This window comes from Pseudophryne corroboree, chromosome 8 (genome assembly GCF_028390025.1).
Source record: "Pseudophryne corroboree isolate aPseCor3 chromosome 8, aPseCor3.hap2, whole genome shotgun sequence".
NCBI classification, from domain to species: domain Eukaryota; kingdom Metazoa; phylum Chordata; class Amphibia; order Anura; family Myobatrachidae; genus Pseudophryne; species Pseudophryne corroboree.
In genome coordinates, this window is record NC_086451.1 from 439,110,076 (window position 1) to 439,131,134 (window position 21,059).

The following is a 21,059-nucleotide window of genomic DNA, read 5'->3' on the forward strand; positions in this document are numbered from 1 at the left end:
ACACACACACACACACACACACACACACACACACACATATACACCTGACAAAAAGGGCAAGGGGCCTTGAAATGTTGTGTTAATAAACAGCACAGCTCTGATTCTTTTTTTTCGCAAGAGGAGTGCCGCCTTTTTCCTTTTGATTAGAAATACCTGCATCTTTTCCACAACCGCTGGAGTGCATAGTCCAGAGACTTCCCAATCCAGGCAGAGTCCCAAAAATAAATACACTTTTCAAAGAGTGCACTCACCAGTCGTCCATAATGAAAAAAGTGATTTTTAATCTAACCTCACGTCATTACAGGGTCAGGGTCAACATTTCAGTCCCTTCCAGGACCTTTTTCGAGACCAAAGCTTCAGGCTGCTGGGGAGTTGTCATCCTGCTTTTCTACTACCTCTCCTCTTGATCCTTTACCCTAACAAATAAGTAAAGCTCTTTCTCTGGTGCTCATCCCTAACCCCACTGTACAGTCCACACATATCCTCCACATATTTTCTCTTTCTTCACTTTCCCTTCTTTCTGACCATGGTTCATCATAGCTGTGATGTGATATCATGCAACCCACCTAGAACCTTTGCAATCCGGTGGACAAATATGCAATAGATAATGCCTTTCCTTGTGTATCCATACAGATTGTAAGCTTGCGAGCAGGCTCTTCCTACCTCTATGGGGTAAATTTACTAACGTGGGAGATTTTTAGAACTGGTGATGTTGCCCATGGCAACCAATCAGATTCTACTTACCATTTATCTAGCTGCTTCTAGCAGATAATAGCTATAATCTGATTGGTTGCTATGGGCAACATCACCCGTTCTAAAAATCTCCCACCTTAGTAAATTTACCCCTATGAGACTGTTGTATCAAATTCCAGAACCGCCCACATAACTTTCATAAACTTTCCTTTCAAATTGCATCCATTCTGCACAGTCCACACATATTCTCATATGTCTTCTCATTCTTCACTTTCCCTTTCTCTCGTACCCGGTTCACCATTGCTATATGACCATATCCTACAGCCCACCAAGAACCTTTGCAATCTGGTGGACAACTATGCAATAGATAGCACCTATTCTTGTGTATCAATGCCTATTTCTCTATAGATTGTAAGCCTGTGAGCAGGGCCCTCCTACCTCTATGTCTGTCTGTTATTACCCAGTTTTGTTATATCATTGTTATTTCCAATTGTAAAGCACAATGGAATTTCCTGCACTATATAAGAAACCGTTAATAAATAAATAATAAATAAATAAATGTTACCTCCTTCCCACCCCCACCCCTAGGGGTGCTAGGGGTGTCTTACCCCCACAGAATCTTTTTTCCAAATTATAAGACATATGTGTACCAAGAGTTATGCCTGAAAACTACGCATTTTTTTTTTCACATGTCAGCCCCTTCCCACCCCCACTTTTATTTAATTATTTTTAGGGGATCCTGCCTATTTTGTCAGCCCCGGGCCCCACAATTTCTGATGGCAGCCCTGAGGATGTATGACTGTTATAGGATATATAAGTGTGAAACACATCGTTAAATAAAACACAGTTCACACATCCAATTTTTATATACCTAAATACAGTTTTCATGTCTCATGTCTGTTGCAGTGCACATACGTGGCTGTGGAACAGAGGAGTTATGTAAATCTTCAAAAATTTCTTGCTGTAAAACCGATCTCTGCAACTCGGCCGTCAGACCCAGCGCAACGCTCCTCATGGGAATAGCCGCACTTGTCGCCCTCGGTGTTGCTCGTGTCTTCTGAGCATAAAGAGGATGTGAACCAGCCTGGAGAAGGTAATAATGACAGGAAGAGCTTTCTGCTACTACTATATTTAATGTATTTCTCTGGTGCTTATAACAACAAAAACACAAAATAAGGGGGTTATTCAGAGATGGACACAGATCTTGCATCCATCTACACTCATGCTGGGGGTCACCAAGCACGGGGCAAGGCCGCCCAGCATGTGTGTGGTGCCACGCCGCGAGGCGTTCACAATTTAATTGTGAACGCATCGATTTAAGGTCAACCCTGGCTATCTCCCCTCCAAACATTGCAGCCCCCCCCCCCCCCGACGGACGCCGCTGTCAATCAATTTGCCCCCATGGTGAATGGTCATGTTTGCGCACATGCAAATGCAACGGCTGCATCCATCTCTGAATGAGGGAAGTCTCACTCTTTGTTTAGTAAATTGAGTCTAGAGAAGGAAACTGTTATATAAAGTAAAAAGATACACACAATGGCCCTCATTCCGAGTTGTTAGCTCATTAGCTGCTTTTAGCAGCATTGCACACGCTAGGCCGCCGCCCTCTGGGAGTGTATTTTAGCTTAGCAGAATAGCGAATGAAAGATTAGCAGAACTGCTAATAAATAATTCTTTGCAGTTTCTGAGTAGCTCCGGACCTACTCACAGATTGCGATCAGCTCAGTCCGTTTAGTTCCTGGTTTGACGTCACAAACACGCCCTGCGTTCGGCCAGCCACTCCACTGTTTCTCCAGACATTCCCGCGTTTTTCCCTGACATGCCTGCGTTTTTTAGCACACTCCCGGAGAACGCTCAGTTACCACCCAGAAACGCCCCTTTCCTGTCAATCATTCACCAATCAGCAGCGCAACTGAAAAGCGCCGCAGGATCCACAGCAAAACTGCAACGTTTTTAGTTAAACAACTAAGCGCATGCATAGCGAAAATCGGCAACGAGCGAACAACTCGGAATGACCCCCAATGTTGTGACCTCTTTATCGTCGTTTGCTGTAATTGTATCTGTGACTTTACACTAACGCTAGTAGCAGCCCTTCCCCTGGCGCACACTTCAGGTTAGGAAGAATTTGCTATTGCACCAGTTGGAATTGTAGGGCACCAACAGACTTAATGGCACATAAACGCACTAGTGGTTGATATTCATGTGGTTTTACCCCTTAAAACAGTTGCAAACTTAGTATTTCTAGAGGGGGGGGGGGGGGGTTCCAAATGCAATCCACAATCTCCCACTCTGCGGAATATGGAATACAGTATTAATAGTTAACACTATAGATGGTCTATAGTTTAGGCTGTATCAAACATATTTAAATAAGATAAGTGGTCATGAAAAGGTTGAGCATACCATAATAAATAAATAAATACACAAACATAATAGAACCAGTACTGCACTTTCTAAGCGCACATTCTCCCACCTCATGGTAAGGCTCCTGTCTCTTCTTCCTGGTAGCTACTCTCTGGTCCAGTGCACTGACTGAGGACTTAGATCCACACACACAGCAAACTTGGTAGAAGAAGCTGTTACCACTGGGCATGAGCAGCAGCACTGCCCTGTTTCTATGATGTCATGATCTGGTGTCAGTTCTATTAACTGCATTATAAACCATTGCTATTGTTGTCATAATTAGAGCCACTTGCCAAGAGGAGGGGGTTTCCGGGCAACTGGAAAATACCCCCACCCGCCCCGCGCATTTGCCTATGTAAAGATATACAACATACTTATGTACTGAAAAGAAAACACATGGCAGCAGGAGTTGGCTGAAAATATAATCAAATTTTTATTGACAATAAATCCAGTTTCTTTCCAATGATTGAAATTAGGGTAGTGGCGGACAACAAGAATGGACAAAATAAAACAAGACAGGCATGCATTCCAAACTCAGGGGGTTATTCAGGTTTGTTAGCACAGTTAGTCTGTCTTACTTGTTCCACCTGTACTGTGCCAATATCCACATGAAGCAACATTTACTCCACTTACCCACAAGAGCCTCCAGAAAGCTGTAATTTTGACATGAACGACCCCCCATACCTCTTTCACATGTGCCTCTGTAACTTAACAAAGCATTCAGCGGCAGAAAGCTAGACAGTACCAGTACATCACAATGCATTCAGCTGCAGGCAGATACACAGTGCCACTGTGACAGCACAATGCATTTTGCTGCAGGAAGCTAAACAGGTTCTCTGTGACAGCACAATGCATTCTGCTGCAGGAAGCTAAACAGGTTCCATGTGATAGCACAATGCATTCTGCTGCAGGCAGCTAAACAGTATCTCTGTGACATCACAATGCATTCAGCTGCAGACAAACAGTACCTCTGTGACATCACAATGCATTCAGCTGCAGGCAGCTAGACAGCCACTCTGTGACATCACAATGCATTCAGCTGCAGGCAGCGAGACAGTACCACTGTGATATCACAATGCATTCAGCTGCAGGCAGCTAGACAGTACCTCTGTGACATCACAATGCATTCCTCTGCAGGCAGCTAGACAGTACCTCTGTGACATCATAATGCATTCAGCTGCAGGCAGATACACGGTGCCACTGTGACAGCACAATGCATTCTGCTGCAGGAAGCTAAACAGTATCTCTGTGACATAACAATGCATTCAGCTGCAGACAGACAGTACCTCTGTGACATCACAATGCATTCAGCCGCAGACAGACAGTACCTCTGTGACATCACAATGCATTCAGCTGCAGACAGACAGTACCTCTGTGACATCACAATACATCCAGCTGCAGGCAACTAGATAGTACCTTTGTGACATCACAATGCATTCAGCTGCAGGCAGCGAGACATTATCACTTTGACATCACAATGCATTCAGCAGCAGGTAGCTTAATAGCACCTCTGTGACATCAGAATGCATTCAGCTGCAGGACACTAGACAGTACCTCTGTGACATCACAATGCATTCAGCTGCAGGCAGCTAGACAGTACCTCTGTGACATCACAATGCATTCCTCTGCATGCAGCTAGACAGTACCTCTGTGACATCACAATGCATTCAGCTGCAGGCAGATAGACAATTCCTTTGTGACATCACAATGCATTCAGCTGCAGTCAGGGAGTACCTTTGTGACATCACAATGCATTCAGCTGCAGGCAGCTAGACAGTACCACTGTGACATCACATTGCATTCAGCTGCAGGCAGCTAGAGAGTAGATCTGTGACATCAGAATGCATTCACATACAGGCAGCTAGACAGTACCTCTGTGAAATCACAATAGATTCAGCTGCAGGCAGCTAGACAGTACCTCTGTGACATCACAATAGATTCAGCTGCAGGCAACTAGACAGTACCTCTGTGACATCACATTGCATTCATCTGCACGCAGCTAGACAGTACCACTGTGACATCACATTGCATTCATCTGCACGCAGCTAGACAGGCCCTCTTTGACATCACAAGGCATTCAGCTGCTGACAGCTAGACAGTACCACTGTGATATCACAATGTATTCAGCTGCAGGCAGCTAGACAGTCCCTCTATGACATCACAATGCTTTCAGTTGCAGGCAGCTAGACAGTCCCTCTATGACATCACATTGCATTCATCTGCACGCAGCTAGACATTACCTCGGTAACATCACAATGCATTCAGTGGCAGGCAGCTACATAGTACCACTGTGACATCACAATGCATTCAGCTGCAGGCAGCTAGACAGTACCTCTGTGACATCACAATGCATTCAGCTGCAGTCAGACAGTACCTCTGTGACATCACAATGCATTCAGCTGCAGGCAGCGAGACAGTACCACTGTGAAATCACAATGCGTTCAGCTGCAGGCAGCTAGACAGTCCATCTATGACATCACAATGCATTCAGCTGTAGGCAGCTAGACAGTACATCTATGACATCACAATGCATTCAGTTGCAGGTAGCTAGATAGTACCACTGTGACATCACATTGCATTTATCTGCACGCAGCTAGACAGTCCCTCTGTGACATCACAATGCATTCAGCTGCAGACAGCTAGACAGTACCACTGTGATATCACAATGCATTCAGCTGCAGGCAGCTAGACAGTCCCTCTATGACATCACAATGCATTCAGCTGCAGGCAGCTAGACAGTACCACTGTGACATCACATTGCATTCATCTGCATGCAGCTAGACAATACTTCGGTAACATCACAATACATTCAGCTGCAGGCAGCTAGACAGTACAACTGTAACTTCACAATCATTCAGCTGCAGGCAGCTAGACAGTACCTCTGTAACATCACAATGTATTCAGCTGCAGACAGCTAGACAGTACCACTGTGATATCACAATGCGTTCAGCTGCAGGCAGCTAGACAGTACCTCTGTGACATCACAATGCATTCAGCTGCAGGCAGCTAGACAGTACCTCTGTGACATCACAATACATTCAGCTGCAGGCAGCTAGACAGTACATATGTGACATCACAATGCATGTAGCTGAAAATATCTACACAGTACTACTGTGACATCACAATGCATAAAGATACAGACAGATAGACAGTACCTTTTGGGATGTATTGGGCAAAGGGCTCACTAGGAATATTCTTGGTAGGCCAATGTGTCTGTGGGGCCTATTTTCTGTGTGTTGTCATGTCCCCCCACATGACAGGCAGCCCACCACACTCAGTACACTGCATTGTCCCCATTCGTTCGGTTATTTCATCTCTGCATTACAGCAACTCTGCCATCCAGTTATGCTGCCATGGCTACACAGTGTGTTATACCTCTTGCGCTGCCCATGTCGGGCCACTTCTATAAAATTTTATAGGGCGACTTTTACTTCCCAATCCACCCCTATTGATTTGCTCTTGAAAGGAAATCTCAATCAAGCTTAGTTACTGTAAATTGGTTCCAATAGATAGAAAAAATGAATCAGTACAAAGAAACAAAAACTTTACATTAAAGGCTCTATAGAGAAAAACTGTATTACTTTACCCAGTAACAGCTTAGGAGGGGAATTCAATTATAGAAGAAGACACATGGGGAGTGAAAAAAATCAATGAAAACTGTGGGTTTGCGGAAGAAACAGTCCCGTAGTTGACCGAAAAAAGGTTTGTTTTTGGGGATTTCTCTCTCCTGCCTGATCCAGGAGAAACTTGATCGGCAATAAGCTGGCTTGTGCCGACTTATTGGGGATAATTGAATATGCGGGGGGCTGGAGGGAATCAATTAGCCACGAGAAAGCCTTGCAGCTATTTGAATTACCCCCTTAAAGAACATAAACCATAGACATCAGATTCACATTATAGTTTGTCTCTTAAAAGCTTATCTTCTGTCAGCTGTCAGTTTGTAAAAACACATACGTGTATTGCAAAGTAGTGATGGTCATCTCATCTAGCGGCCGACATGTGCACTACTTAGGTCAAAGTTAACCCACTAGAGTGCACGCAAGAGAAACTTTGAGAAACTAAGCTTTCTGTGAATTAGTTTGTTTAATAATATTGTATAATATTGTCTAATATTATTTTGTTATATGTTGTTTAATAACATAATGGGGCATATGTAATAGGGTCCGTTTTTTCCGGTGGTGCTGATTGCCAGCCAATCTTGGACATTTTATTATTTTAGTACACTGTTGACTTTGACACAAATATGTAACAGTTCCATTGAAGTTGCAACAGTTCACAGAGATTGTGATTAAGATATAATGTTGCCATCTGTTTATTTTTCTGTCTTCTCTACTTCTCCACTGGGAGCATTGTCTTGGATGAAAAGAGACAGCATGGTTTTGATGCATCGTTTTGAGACTGTTGATATATATATTGTCATTTTTCTCAATGTTGCATAACCAATCATTTAAAGAGCAATCTTAGGGGTCGATTCAATTCTCCGACAGTTGAATAGCGCCAGGAATTAGCTCCTGCCGCTATTCAATTCTGCTCAAGTTAAGTCGGCGAATGCCCGTTCTCCCAGGCTTAACAGGTTGATATGTCGGGAGAATGGGCATTCTCTGACTTAACTCCCCGCCGCGATGCTGATTCCCGACAGAATCAGCCTCGCCCCGGCCGCGCGGCAGCACTTTTGTCGGATTTCCTCTCGTAACCCCCCAGGGGTGAGAGAAGAATTCCAGACAATTGAGTGTCACTTGGCGCTGTATTGAATAGCACCGGGAGCTAATTCCCGGCGCTATTCAACTGTCGGAGAATTGAATCGACCCCTTAGAGAGCTGAAATTGCATTATTTGGTGTCTCAGATGAATGAACACAAATAATTGACCGTATGAAATAATCTATCTGATGTACGTGCGAAACATGGTATTATGGAACGAATTTGGTCTGTAATTATTTGAATTATTACTCTGCAATACAATTGTTGGGATATAATATAGGGTTGCAATACCTTTTAAACCCCTGTATTTTTAAATTTTTGGGATATTAAATGTGTTAGTGTGAAAGTGAGTCCATATTACAAAAACTTAAGTTTCAGGAACATTTGTCTAATGAGTGCCCCAAAAAAGAGCGTTTTCTTTTTCAATGTATGTGTATCTTGTCCTAACTCTTTAATGACAATACATGTCTTGTACAGGATATGGTCATTAGGTTGACAACACTTAGATTGACAGTCATTGGGGTATATTTACTAAAATTCGTATTTCTCCCGATTTGGAGGGAGATTAATCACGAATGACATCGAAAGTGTAAAAGTGCAACTTTTTGTATTTATTACGACTAATTTACTAAGCTGTCGTATTTTGCTTTTTCGAATTTACCGATGTCGATGTCATTCGGGGTTTTTTGGCAGTGTTTTACGGGAGTGAATTGTAAAACACTGCCGACTTTAACACAATGAATCTCGGCCGGATCTGTGAGATCCGTGCTGGGGTTCATTGTGCACCTTTTTTAAGATTTTTAAATAGTTAAAAATATTTTAAAAAATTGCGTGGGGTCCTCCCTCCTAAGCCAAACCAGCCTCGGGCTCTTTGAGCCGATACTGGTTGAAAAAATATGGGGAAAAAAGTGACAGGGGTTCCCCCATATTTAATCAACCAGCACCGGGCTCTGCGCCTGGTCCTGGTTCCAAAAATACGGGGGACAAAAAAACGTAGGGGTCCCCCGTATTTTTAAAACCAGCACCGGGCTCCACTAGCTGGACAGATAATGCCACAGCCGGGGGTCACTTTTATACAGTGCCCTGCAGCCGTGGCATTAAATACCCAACTAGTCACCCCTGGCCGGGGTACCCTGGAGGAGTGGGAACCCCTTAAATCAAGGGTCCCCCCCCCTCCAGCCACCCAAGGGCCAGGGGTGAAGCCCAAGGCTGTCCCCCCCATCCAAGGGCTGCGGATGGGGGGCTGATAGCCTTTGTTAAAAGTGTTGAATATTGTTTTTAGTAGCAGTACTACAAGGCCCAGCAAGCCTCCCCCGCAAGCTGGTACTTGGAAAACCACAAGTACCAGCATGCGGCAGAAAAACGGGCCCGCTTGTACCTGTAGTACTACTACTAAAAAAATACCCCAATAAAGACATAAGACACACACCTTGACAGTAAAACTTTAATACATACATCCACACCACCATATACACATACTTACCTATGTACCCACGCAGGTCGGTCCTCTTCTCCATGTAGAATCCATGGTGTACCTGTTGAAAAAATTATACTCACCAAATCCAGTGTAGAGGGCTCCTCGTTTAATCCATTTGTAATCCTGGTACTTGGCAAAATAACAAACCGGACACCGGACCTCGCACTGAAAGGGGCCCCATGTTTTCACATGGGACCCCTTTCCCCGAATGCCAGGAACCCCCTCTGACTTATGTCTAAGAAGGTTCCATCAGCCAATCAGGGAGCGCCACGTTGTGGCACCCTCCTGATTGGCTGTGTGCTCCTGTAGTGTATGACAGGCAGCACACGGTAGTGTATGACAATCAGCGCTCCCTGATTGGCTGATGGAACCTTCTTAGACATAAGTCAAAGGGGGTTCCTGGCATTCGGGGAAAGGGGTCCCATGTGAAAACATGGGGCCCCTTTCAGTGCGAGGTCCGGAGTCCGGTTTGTTATTTTGCCAAGTACCAGGATTACAAATGGATTAAACGAGGAGCCCTCTACACTGGATTTGGTGAGTATAATTTTTTCAACAGGTACACCATGGATTCTACATGGAGAAGAGGACCGACCTGCATGGGTACATAGGTAAGTATGTGTATATGGTGGTGTGGATGTATGTATTAAAGGTTTACTGTCAAGGTGTGTGTCTTATGTCTTTATTGGGGTATTTTTTTAGTAGTAGTACTACAGGTACCAGCGGGCCCGTTTTTCCGCCGCATGCTGGTACTTGTGGTTCTCCAAGTACCAGATTGCGGGGGAGGCTTGCTGGGCCTTGTAGTACTGCTACTAAAAACAATGGTGGTCATTCCAAGTTGATCGCAGCAGGAAATTTTTTAGCAGTTGGGCAAAACCATGTGCACTGCAGGGGAGGCAGTTATAACATTTGCAGAGAGAGTTAGATTTGGGTGGGATATTTTGTTTCTGTGCAGGGTAAATACTGGCAGCTTTATTTTTACACTGCAAATTAGATTGCAGATTGAACACACCACACCCAAATCTAACTCTCTCTGCAAATGTTAAACCTGCCTCCCCTGCAGTGCACATGGTTTTGCCCAATTGCTAACAGAATTCCTGCTGCGATCAACTTGGAATTACCCCCAATATTCAACACTTTTAACAAAGGCTATCAGCCCCCCATCCGCAGCCCTTGGATGGGGGGGGACAGCCTTGGGCTTCACCCCTGGCCCTTGGGTGGCTGGAGGGGGGGGACCCCTTGATTTAAGGGGTTCCCACTCCTCCAGGGTACCCCGGCCAGTGGTGACTAGTTGGGTATTTAATGCCACGGCCGCAGGGCACTGTATAAAAGTGACCCCCGGCTGTGGCATTATCTGTCCAGCTAGTGGAGCCCGGTGCTGGTTTTAAAAATACGGGGGACCCCTACGTTTTTTGTCCCCCGTATTTTTGGAACCAGGACCAGGCGCAGAGCCTGGTGCTGGTTGATTAAATATGGGAGAACCCCTGTCACTTTTTTCCCCATATTTTTTCAACCAGGACCGGCTCAAAGAGCCCGAGGCTGGTTTGGCTTAGGAGGGGGGACCCCACGCATTTTTTGTAAAGAAAATTAACACTTTCCCAACCATTCCCACTGATATACATGCACGGATCTCATGAATCCGTGCATGCCTATCCAATCACGGTAAAAAAAAGCAGGACTGTTTTATTTTAGCACTTGATTACGATTTGTATTTTTTCACGGCAGTGTTTGGTTATTTTGTGATTTGCACTTTTTAGTAAATTACCGAGTTCTACCAATTTGCAGGTGTATTTGACCGATGGTGTATTCATTCGTATTTTTAAACCTGGACTTCCAAAAAAATACGAATGCCCTCATCACTGCCGAGATTTTTGCTTAGTAAATTTCCGAGATGACACTTTGAAGAAAAAACGGCATCTCGGTCAAAATCGGGACCTTAGTAAATATACCCCACTAGGTCAACCTCTATTGGTCGACACGGATTAGGTCGAAAGGGTCGCTAGGTCGACATGGAAAAAGTTTGTCATGAGTTGTTTTTTTTATCTTTTTTTTTTACTTTTTCATACTTTACTTGTGGACTACGATTGGGAACAGTAACCTGTGCCGAGCGCATCGGTAGCGGAGTGAGGCACCTTGCCCGAAGCATGGCGAGCGAAGAAAGCCATGCGAGGGGACGCGGTGCACTAATTGGGGTACCCGTCACTTTACGAAGAAAACGACACCAAAAAAAGTAAAAAGACCCATGTCGACCTTTTTCCATGGCGAGCTTAATGACCGTGTCGACATAGTGAGCATGTCGACCTAATGCATGTCGACCAATAGTGGTCGACCTAATGACTGTCGACCTAAGTGTGGTCGACATAATGACCCATACCCGTCTTGTACATGATATGAAGATATAGGTATCAACTTTAGAGTCTAAAAAATGACACTTACCTTGTATCTATTCCGGTTCGTATTTTGTTATTTCACCTATGAACTGAGTAACTATACCGGTGCACCTACCTAACCGCCTTTCTCTTTCATTTTATTAAAGCAGCAATCATTTAAAGGCATGGTTTTGTCTTGTAAATGATTGCCGTTTTAACAAATGCCCAAGATTGCCCGGCATCCTGCACCTCTGGCAAACTCGGACCCTATTTACATATTCCCCAGTACAGGGCTTAAAGTGGTCCAGGTGAGGTGTTGGAACTCATGGAGGAGAATCATGGAGGCACCAGGACCTGAGGAAGGAGTAGGTGGCTGCAGCTCATCAGTAACACTAGTGCAGCCCGTATCATCGATTGACGCAGATGATGGGGTGGGCTTTTCTGTTGGAATTACTGTGCAGAGCAATGGAGATGGTGGAACTAGTTCCCCCTACCATTACAGGTGGTGGATCTCAGTTCCACCTCGTCCCCCCCCCCCCCCAACTTTAACCTCTACCCCAATATGTTCATTTGTTTAATAACATTACTAATTGTCAATGTTTCTGTAATAAAATTGGTCTATTAATATTGTTGGTTGGTAAAATTAAAAACGTATTAGGAGATAATTTACGAGGGGGCCCTGAGACTTCGACTACCTATGGGCCTCCCCAGGGTTTTATCCGGCACTGTCCCCAAGTGATGGGTGTTTCTGTATTGGTAGCCCCAAGATTTTAAATATCCAGATGTATGTTATATAGTTTTTAGCTCCCCACTAATTATTTATTTTTCTTGTCTGTCTACAGGATCTCCACCGGAAACGAAACCGCGCAGATTTCTAGCCATTCATAATATAATATTTCACGAAAGTATTTGCACAAATTGGATTTGTCCATCTCTTGTGTAAGCATGAAAACTGATTGGCTGCGGGAATGTGGAATTGGATATCTCATTTGCTGATTTACTAAGGGACATTTCTCAATATTGACGTGTTGTAGTGATTTTGCCACTGATTAAAACATTACAACTTGGACCAAAGTTTACTGTATTGTTTATACATATGGACCAGATCAGGTTCTTGTTTATTCAATAAAGAGATTCACATTTTTTATTAAAGGTATTTATTCCAGTCACAGAATGTGTGTTCTGGGATTTTAACTATGCTGTTGCTCTTGTGTTTTATATATCTGCAAATGTGTTAATATGACTACATCCAACCACATCCTCAAATGCTGCAACTCACAGATTAAGTGAGACCGCACCAATATGTCCTAAGGTATATTCGGGTGCGGTATGCTAGGTAGATTAGACTTAGGTCGACCTGGTCTAGGTTGACCACTATTGGTCGACGGTAAGTAGGTCAACAGGGTTTCTAGGCCAACAGGAACTCTAGATCGACATGTACTAGGTTGACATGAGAAAAAAGTCGACATGAATTTTTGTACTTTTTTTGGTGTTGTTTTCTCCCTACAGTGACCGGGAACCCCAATTAGTGCACCGTGTCTCCTCGCACTTTGGGCAAGGTGCCTCGCTCCGTTACCGCTGCGCTCGGCACAGGTTACCATTCCCAATTGTAGTCCACGTGGATTGGAAAGTATGAAAAAGTAAAAAAAGATGAAAAAAATTGTGGAAAACTCATGTTGACCTTTTGTCATGTCGACCTAGAGTCACTGTCGACTTAGAAACTATGTCGACCTACTTACTGTTGACAGATAGTGGTCGACCTACTTACTGTCGACCTTAAGACACACAAACTAGGCAAATGCCTAGGGCATTTGGTATGCTTAGGGGATCAGCAGCTTCTGCTGATTAAAATGATATGCGGCATGCCTATATTCTGTGTGTGACTGCGGCTGTATCTGCATACAAAATGCTACGTTGCAGTTTATTCCTGGAAATCACTGTAATGTAGCATTTCATATGCAGATACAGCCACAGTCGCACACAGAATATAAGCATGCTGCATATCATTTTAATCAGCAGAAGCTGCTTGTGTATTCTATCCACATAGTAATACAAATAAGATGCATTTTCATAAACAAAAGGAGCCCGACGTTAGCAGAGCTGCCAGCTGACTCATGCCAGGCATCTCCTGCAGAACTAGTGGTGGTGCTAGGGGGCACCAGCCAAAATCTTGCCTAGGGTATCATACTGGTTAGGGCCGGCTCTGCACACATACATACATACATACATACATACATACATACATACGATACAATACATGCATTACACAACACACACATAGGCTGCTGCACATAAAAACAATGCATCATTACACAACACACATATAGGCTGCTGTACATACATACAATACAGTACATTCAATATACAACACACACATAGGATGCTATACATTGTTATATGCATACATTACACAACACACACAGAGGCTGCTGCACATAAAAACAATAAACAGTATGCGTTATACAACACACATACTGTAGGCTGCTGCATATACATACATACAAACATACATAACACAAGTACAGTACCAGGTGCAGAGAGGAGCAGACTAGCGGCAGCGACGGCACTGCAGAAAAGACGTAGAGAGAGCTGCTTTGGCTGACGCTGAGAGAGCATGCACACTTGCTCAGTAGCTCCCAGGCTCCTCTGTATGAAGAGACTGAGCTACAACAGCAACTGCGGTCACAATGGCGGTCCATGTTGAGACGGAGACAAAGAATTCTGCCCTCAAGGGGGGGGGTTTTCTGCACCACTGATTGTATACTGTAAATCTACTGTAAGGGATCGGTATGAAATACCTACAATCAAAATTCCGATGGTCAAAATACTGACAACAATTGACCGATGGTCAAAATACCGTCAAGGTCACAATACCGACAAGGTCAAAATAGCGACATTTAAAATGTCGACATGGTCAAAATACTGACATTTAAAATGTCGACAGGTCGAAAAATCTACACAAGTTTTTCCTTGTTTTTTGTGTGTATGCAACATAGGTCCCCTTGCATGGCTGCGCTCGGCACACGCTTATATTCCCCATACATGTCCACTGGGATGGTAAAGTATGAACAAATCGGTTTCAATGAAAAAATCATGAAAAACATCATGTCGACTTTTTGACCTGTCGATATTTTAAATGTCGGTATTTTGAACTTGTCAGTATTTTAAATGTCGGTATTTTGACCTTGTCAGTATTTTGACCATCGATCAATGGTTGTTGGTATTTTCACCGTCGGGATTTTGGTTGTAGGTAAATTGACCGCATCTCCACTATAAGGACGACGGAGTAATTATTACTGACTACAACATCAGTTACTGCTCGGTGATCATAGTATTAGAGGGATAATAGCAATTTAACCACTGTGACGAATGTATAGTAATATCACTGTTATAGATCTGAGTACTGAGATCTCATTTGACTTTAGTCTAGTAATAGATACTGTATCACTATAGTGGTAGATCCATGGTAATTAGTTTACATTGCCACCCCCACCCCCCCATCCCCAATTCGGTTGACCTGTGCCTCCCACCACGTATTGTTATGCTTAAGCTGTGACTTTATACCATTTAGTTTCTGATAAAAGTACTAACCCAATGTCCCCACTACACTATGAACGTCTTTTGTATGTGGCTATGATGTGACTAAAATGCAAATTTCGTGAAAAACGACTATTCGCTACCCGCTAAGGGTGGTCATTCCAAGTTGATCGCTCGCTGCCGATTTTCACAGCACAGCGATCAGGCAAAAATCGGCATTTCTGCGCATGGGCCGCAGTGCGCACGCGTAAAGTACTTTCACACAAAACTATGCAGTTTTACACAAGGTCTAGCGGCGCTTTTCAGTCGCACTGCTGATCGGTGTGTGATTGACAGGAAAGGGGCGTTTCTGGGAGGTAACTGAGCGTTTTCCGGGAGTGTGCTAAAAAACGCAGGCTTGACAGGTAAAAACGCAGGTGTGCCGGGAGAAATGGGGGAGTGGCTGGCCGAACGCAGGGCGTGTTTGTGACCTCAAAGCAGGAACTAAACGGACTGAGGTGATCGCAATCTAGGAGTAGGTCTGGAGCTACTCAGAAACTGTAGGAAAAGATTTACGAGCAGTTCTGCTAATCTTTCGTTTGCATTTCTACTATGCTAAGATACACTCCCAGAGGGTGGCGGCCTAGCATGTGCAATGCTGCTAAAAGCAGCTAGCGAGCGATCAACTCGGAATGAGGGCCAAGTTGTGCCAAGTGTCTTGCGCCATCTAGTGGAAAGATGCTATATTTATGAGGACACATCTGTTTGGCCTGTCCGGTGTAACCATAGCTGTTCAGGAACAGTAAGTGCACAAGATGGCATGTGAAGCAGACCATCAGGATGACTGTTAGAGTTGGGGAAAAGGGGGGTAAGCATGCTTGGTAACTTAACTTTTGATACCCATTCTCACTCAGTAAGATGCACCTAGGGGGTCAATTCTGGAACTAGCTCCATGATAGAGAAACCAAAGAGAACCCAATTAATATGCGACATCCTTCCTTAATCAGAACAGGAGAAACCTAGCAACTGCAGAACTTTGGTTCTGGATAGGGTGTAATATTTTCACTGACACCCCTGTATCAGATACCCTTTCCTCCCTATCCTAGGGGTCATTCCGAGTTGTTCGCTCGCTAGCTGCTTTTAGCAGCACTGCACACGCTAGGCGAACAAATTGCGAACAAAAGATTAGCAGAATAGCGAATAGATAATTCTTTGCAGTTTCTGAGTAGCTCGAGACTTACTCCTACACTGCGATCAGATCAGGACGTTTCGTTCCTGGTTTGACATCACAAACACGCCCTGCGTTCGCCCAGCCACTCCCCCATTTCTCCAGACACTCCCACAATTTTTCCCTGACACGCCTGCGTTTTTTAGCCAAAGCTGGGAAAACGCTGAATTACCACCCAGAAACGCCCCTTTCCTGTCAATCATTTACCGAACACCAGTGCGACTAAATAGCGCCGCAGACGCTACAGCAAAACAGCTACGTTTTTAGTAAAATAACTAAGCGCATGCGCTCTGCGTACCTTGCACATGCGCAGTAAGCGAATAATCGCAGTATAGCGAAAATCGGCAACGAGCGAACAACCCGGAATGACTCCCCCATAGTGCCTTTGTACAACAGACCAGTGCCGTGACTAGACTCCACAGAGCCCTGTGCCGGCACCAGTGAGTGCAGAATGGACTAGAGCATCCCCGGGGGCAGAGTGTTATAGTGATACACTTGTACTGGTGGAGCAGAACTACTCTACCATAGATGCTAATTGCTTCCCTTACACCCCTGTGTATGGTACACACCCACCCTAGTCTCATGCAGGAGATACAGGGTGGGATCCCGACACCATAATCCAGACACCCGTCAGGTTCAGGGGCGTTTTAAGAGAGGTGGGTACCTGCGTGCATCCCCAGTTGCTGTCCCTTCCTCTCCGGAAGCAGTAGCCTCTGACACAATGGCTGCAAGGAGTGGGGTGGGCGGTGGGGGGTTTAGAGTTAGACACCAGCGGGGGAAGTTAGGGTTAGGCAGCAGGGAAGGGAGGGGAAGGGGAGAGGGGAGAACATAGCTAGATCACCCCGTCTGGATTTAAATTGTTGGGATGTCGGCATTGCTATACTGAACGCCGGCATCCTGACTTATACCCAACCTATCAAACAATATGGAAAACAAACATAAAAAATGAAAGTAGAAAATACATTATCACTTGCCTACAAAACAATACAATACAATATATTTGTTACCGCTCTACTCTCCACTCTACAGCACACTTAGGCTGGGCTCTGAGGCCTGGAGCTGAGAATTGGGGCAATGATCGGAGTTGGGACCCGAGGTTGGGAATTGGGACTGGGCACTGAGTCCTAGGACTGGGCTCAGGGGCAGTGCAATGAAGTTTAGGAAAGATAGACACAACACATATACCTTATCTGGTTTCAATGTTGCCACCTCAGAGTGGCTGGGGCATCCCTCTGTTGCTCTGGCATTATCTGGGTCTATTTCCTCACATGCCGCTAATAACCTCTCTACAGCTGCAAGTCCGCTGCTGATGGTCTCCTTTCTACTGCTCCTTGGTCTTCATCTAACTGTGCATACAGATGGGTCCATGTTTATCTTGACCTTTAATAGGATTAATTGAGACTGGGCAGTTGGACTTTATCCCCTGCTGTAATGACTTAATCCCCTGCTGTAACGTTCTCTGTATTGTATTGCAGCTGAGAACAATAGATGAAGGGTTTATGTTAATAAACCATGTTGTGTCTAGGTGCAGCAAACTAGCCAAGATAACCGTGGACCCAACTGTAGTTGCTGTTTTTTTCTGGCCTATGGGGAGAACTACTCTTTCTATCCTAAATCTCCTTTTGCAGTTCAAGTCCTCTCTTTTTCTACCCATGGGGTCAACTCTCTTCTCCCACCCAGAATTGATCTCTTCATAAGTGCTCATGGTTATGGGTCTGCGACAGGGGCGGATCCAGAAGAAAATGATAGGGGGGGCACCATGGAAGGGGCAAGTACATTTGTGTGCGGCTTCGGTGCATGTGAGGTGGCGCTTCTTATACAATGCCCACAGCTGTAGCGCTCATTATGCAATGTCCACTGTACTGGTAGTGCCCGTTATATAGACCCCATAGTAGTGGTGCCCCTTATGCAATGCCCGTATTGCCCCCAGTAGTAATGTTGCCTGTAGTAATGTCCCCAGTCATTTGGCACCATAGTAGCTATGCCCCCAGTGGTAATGCCCCTGCTGTTATGACCCCAGTAGTTTACCCCCCCTTTAGTTTAGCCTCCCAGTGGTAATGCCCCCAGTAGTTTGCCTGCTTGTAGTTTAGCCACCAGTAGTAATGCCCCCCTGTAGTTTGCCCCATTGTAGTTTAGCCCCTGTAGTTATGCCCCCCTTGTAGTTTAGCCCCCAGTAGTACTGCCCCCAGTAGTACTGCCCCCAGCAGTTTGGCCACTGTAGTTATCCCCCAGTAGCTTGGCCCCTGTAGTTATGCCCCCAGTAGTTTGGCCCCCTGTAGTTTAGCCCCCAAGTAGTAATACCCATAGGTGTGCGCAGAGACTGACTGGCGGGTGCTGCTCCGGACTACCCCCCTCCACGGCATTATAGTGTTCTCTCACCTCCCCTGTCCTGGATATAGACTGCTCACCTGGGCCGCCCAGGTGAGCAGTCTATGGGCCGCCCAGGTAAGCAGTCTATATCCAGGACAGGGGAGGTGAGAGGACACTATAATGCCGTGGAGGGGGGGAAGTCCGGAGCGGCACCCGCCAGTCAGTCTCTGCGTACGCCTATGTCCCCACACCAGTCTGATGTGCAGCTATCCCAGCCTCTTACTATTAGCGCACGTACAGAGAGCTTATGCAGAACGTCCTGTTCCTCCCTAGTGACATCTACTATAACTTATTACCATAGGCGTGCGCAGAGACTGACTGGCGGGTGCCGCTCCGGACTTCCCCCCTTCCACGGCATTATAGAGTTCTCTCACCTCCCCTGTCCTGGATATAGACTGCTCACCTGGGCCGCCCAGGTGAGCAGTCTATGGGCCGCCCAGGTAAGCAGTCTATATCCAGGACAGGGGAGGTGAGAGGACACTATAATGCCGTGGAGGGGGGGAAGTCCGGAGCGGCACCCGCCAGTCAGTCTCAGCGCACGCTTATGGTAATACCCCTGTAGTTAAGCCGCCAGTAGTAAGGGCCTCCTGTAGTATGCCCCCAGTAGTTAGCCCCTTTGTAGATGGCCCCCGGTAATAATGTCCCCCAGTAGTTTGCCCCCAGTAGATACCCCCAGTAATAATGTCCCCCAGTAATAATGTCCTCTAGTAGTTTGCCCCCAGTAGTAATGCCAGCTAGGAGGTTGCCCCCAATAGATGACTCCCCAGTAGTAATGCCCCCAGTAGATGTTCCCCCAGTAATAATGCCCCCAGTAGTAATGCCCCCCCCACGCAGTAGTAATGCCCCTTGTTGATGCCCCCAGTAGTAATGCCCCTTGTTGATGCCCCCCAGTAGTAATGCCCCCAGTAGATGCTCCCCCAGTAATAATGCCCCCAGTAGTAATGCCCCCCCACCCAGTAGTAATGTCCCTTGTTGATTCCCCCAGTAGTAATGCCCCTTGTTGATGCCCCCCAGTAGTAATGCCCCCAGTAGATGCTCCCCCAGTAATAATGCCCCCCCAGTAGTAATGCCCATTGTTGATGCCCCCGGTAGTAATGCCCCCAGTAGATGCTCCCCCAGTAATAATGCCCCCAGTAGTAATGCCCCCCCACCCAGTTGTAATGTCCCTTGTTGATGCCCCCCTGTAGTAATGCCCCCAGTAGATGCTCCCCCAGTAAAATTGCCCCCAGTAGTAATGCCCCCCCAGTAGTAATGCCCCTTGTTGATGCCCCCAGTAGTAATTTGTCCCCCCCCATAGTCTGCCCCCAGTAGATGCCCCCGCTGCACTGAAGAAGACAAAACACAACATACTTACCAAGCCCCGTTCCCGCTTCCAGATCTCTGCAGTCCTCCTCCTCGCTTGGCGTCCTCTCCTCAGCACTATGAGAGAGACGTCATGACTGACGTCTCTCCCATAGCGCATGCCGCACAGTGACAGCTTCGGAAGCTGGAGCTCAGTACTGAGCTCCGGCCTCCGGCTGCTGCTGTGCAGGGAGATGGGCGCCCGCTGGTAACACAATCTCAGCGGGCGCCCGTCATCTCCCTGTGCGGCGCCGGAGGGACAGACGGAGGGAGGGGGATGGAGGCCACAAACGACAAGGGGGGCACGGGCCCGAGTGCCCCCCCCCCTGGATCCGCCACTGGTCTGCGATGCGAAATTGGTGTGTCCACTGAACCTGGGGGGTAATTCCAAGTTGATCGCAGCAGGAATTTAGTTAGCAATTGGGCAAAACCATGTGCACTGCAGGGGAGGCAGATTCAACATGTGCAGAGAGAGTTAGATTTGGGTGGGTTATATTGTTTCTGTGCAGGGTAAATACTGGCTGCTTTATTTTTACACTGCAAATTAGATTGCAGATTGAACACACCACACCCAAATCTAACTCTCTGCGCATGTTAAATCTGCCTCCCCTGCAGTGCACATGGTTTTGCCCAATTGCTAACTAAATTCCTGCTGCGATCAACTTGGAATTACCCCCCTGGTCCTCACAAGATCACAGATGTATAAGCTCTATCTCAACAGAAAATGTCTATAGTGAGATGTCCACTCTAAATATTTGCCAAATTGTTGAAATGTTTCTTTATGACTTGTGAGAACTGAGATATAGCACAATATAGGCCAAAGAGTTTCAAATGATACACACCAGCAAGTTGCCCTGAAAGATATCTTGCCACATAGGAACTCCTTATTTTAAGTAGTAATCCCAAATGATCAGCTCCTTGTAAGACTGTTTTAGCATAAGAGGTGTGGGTGGAGCCCTGTAACACCCA

The 21,059-nt window shown here is 45.8% G+C and overlaps 1 long non-coding RNA gene across 1 annotated transcript in view; it reads left to right on the forward strand.

Moving 5' to 3' along the window:
* LOC134947940 (uncharacterized) overlaps positions 1-12,673 on the forward strand; it is a 37,763-nt gene extending 25,090 nt beyond the window's left edge. The window contains exons 3-4 of the long non-coding RNA XR_010182871.1: positions 1,600-1,786; positions 12,478-12,673. This is a non-coding gene — a long non-coding RNA (uncharacterized LOC134947940). The remainder of the gene's footprint in view (positions 1-1,599; positions 1,787-12,477) is intronic.
* The last annotated feature ends 8,386 nt before the right edge of the window (positions 12,674-21,059 follow it).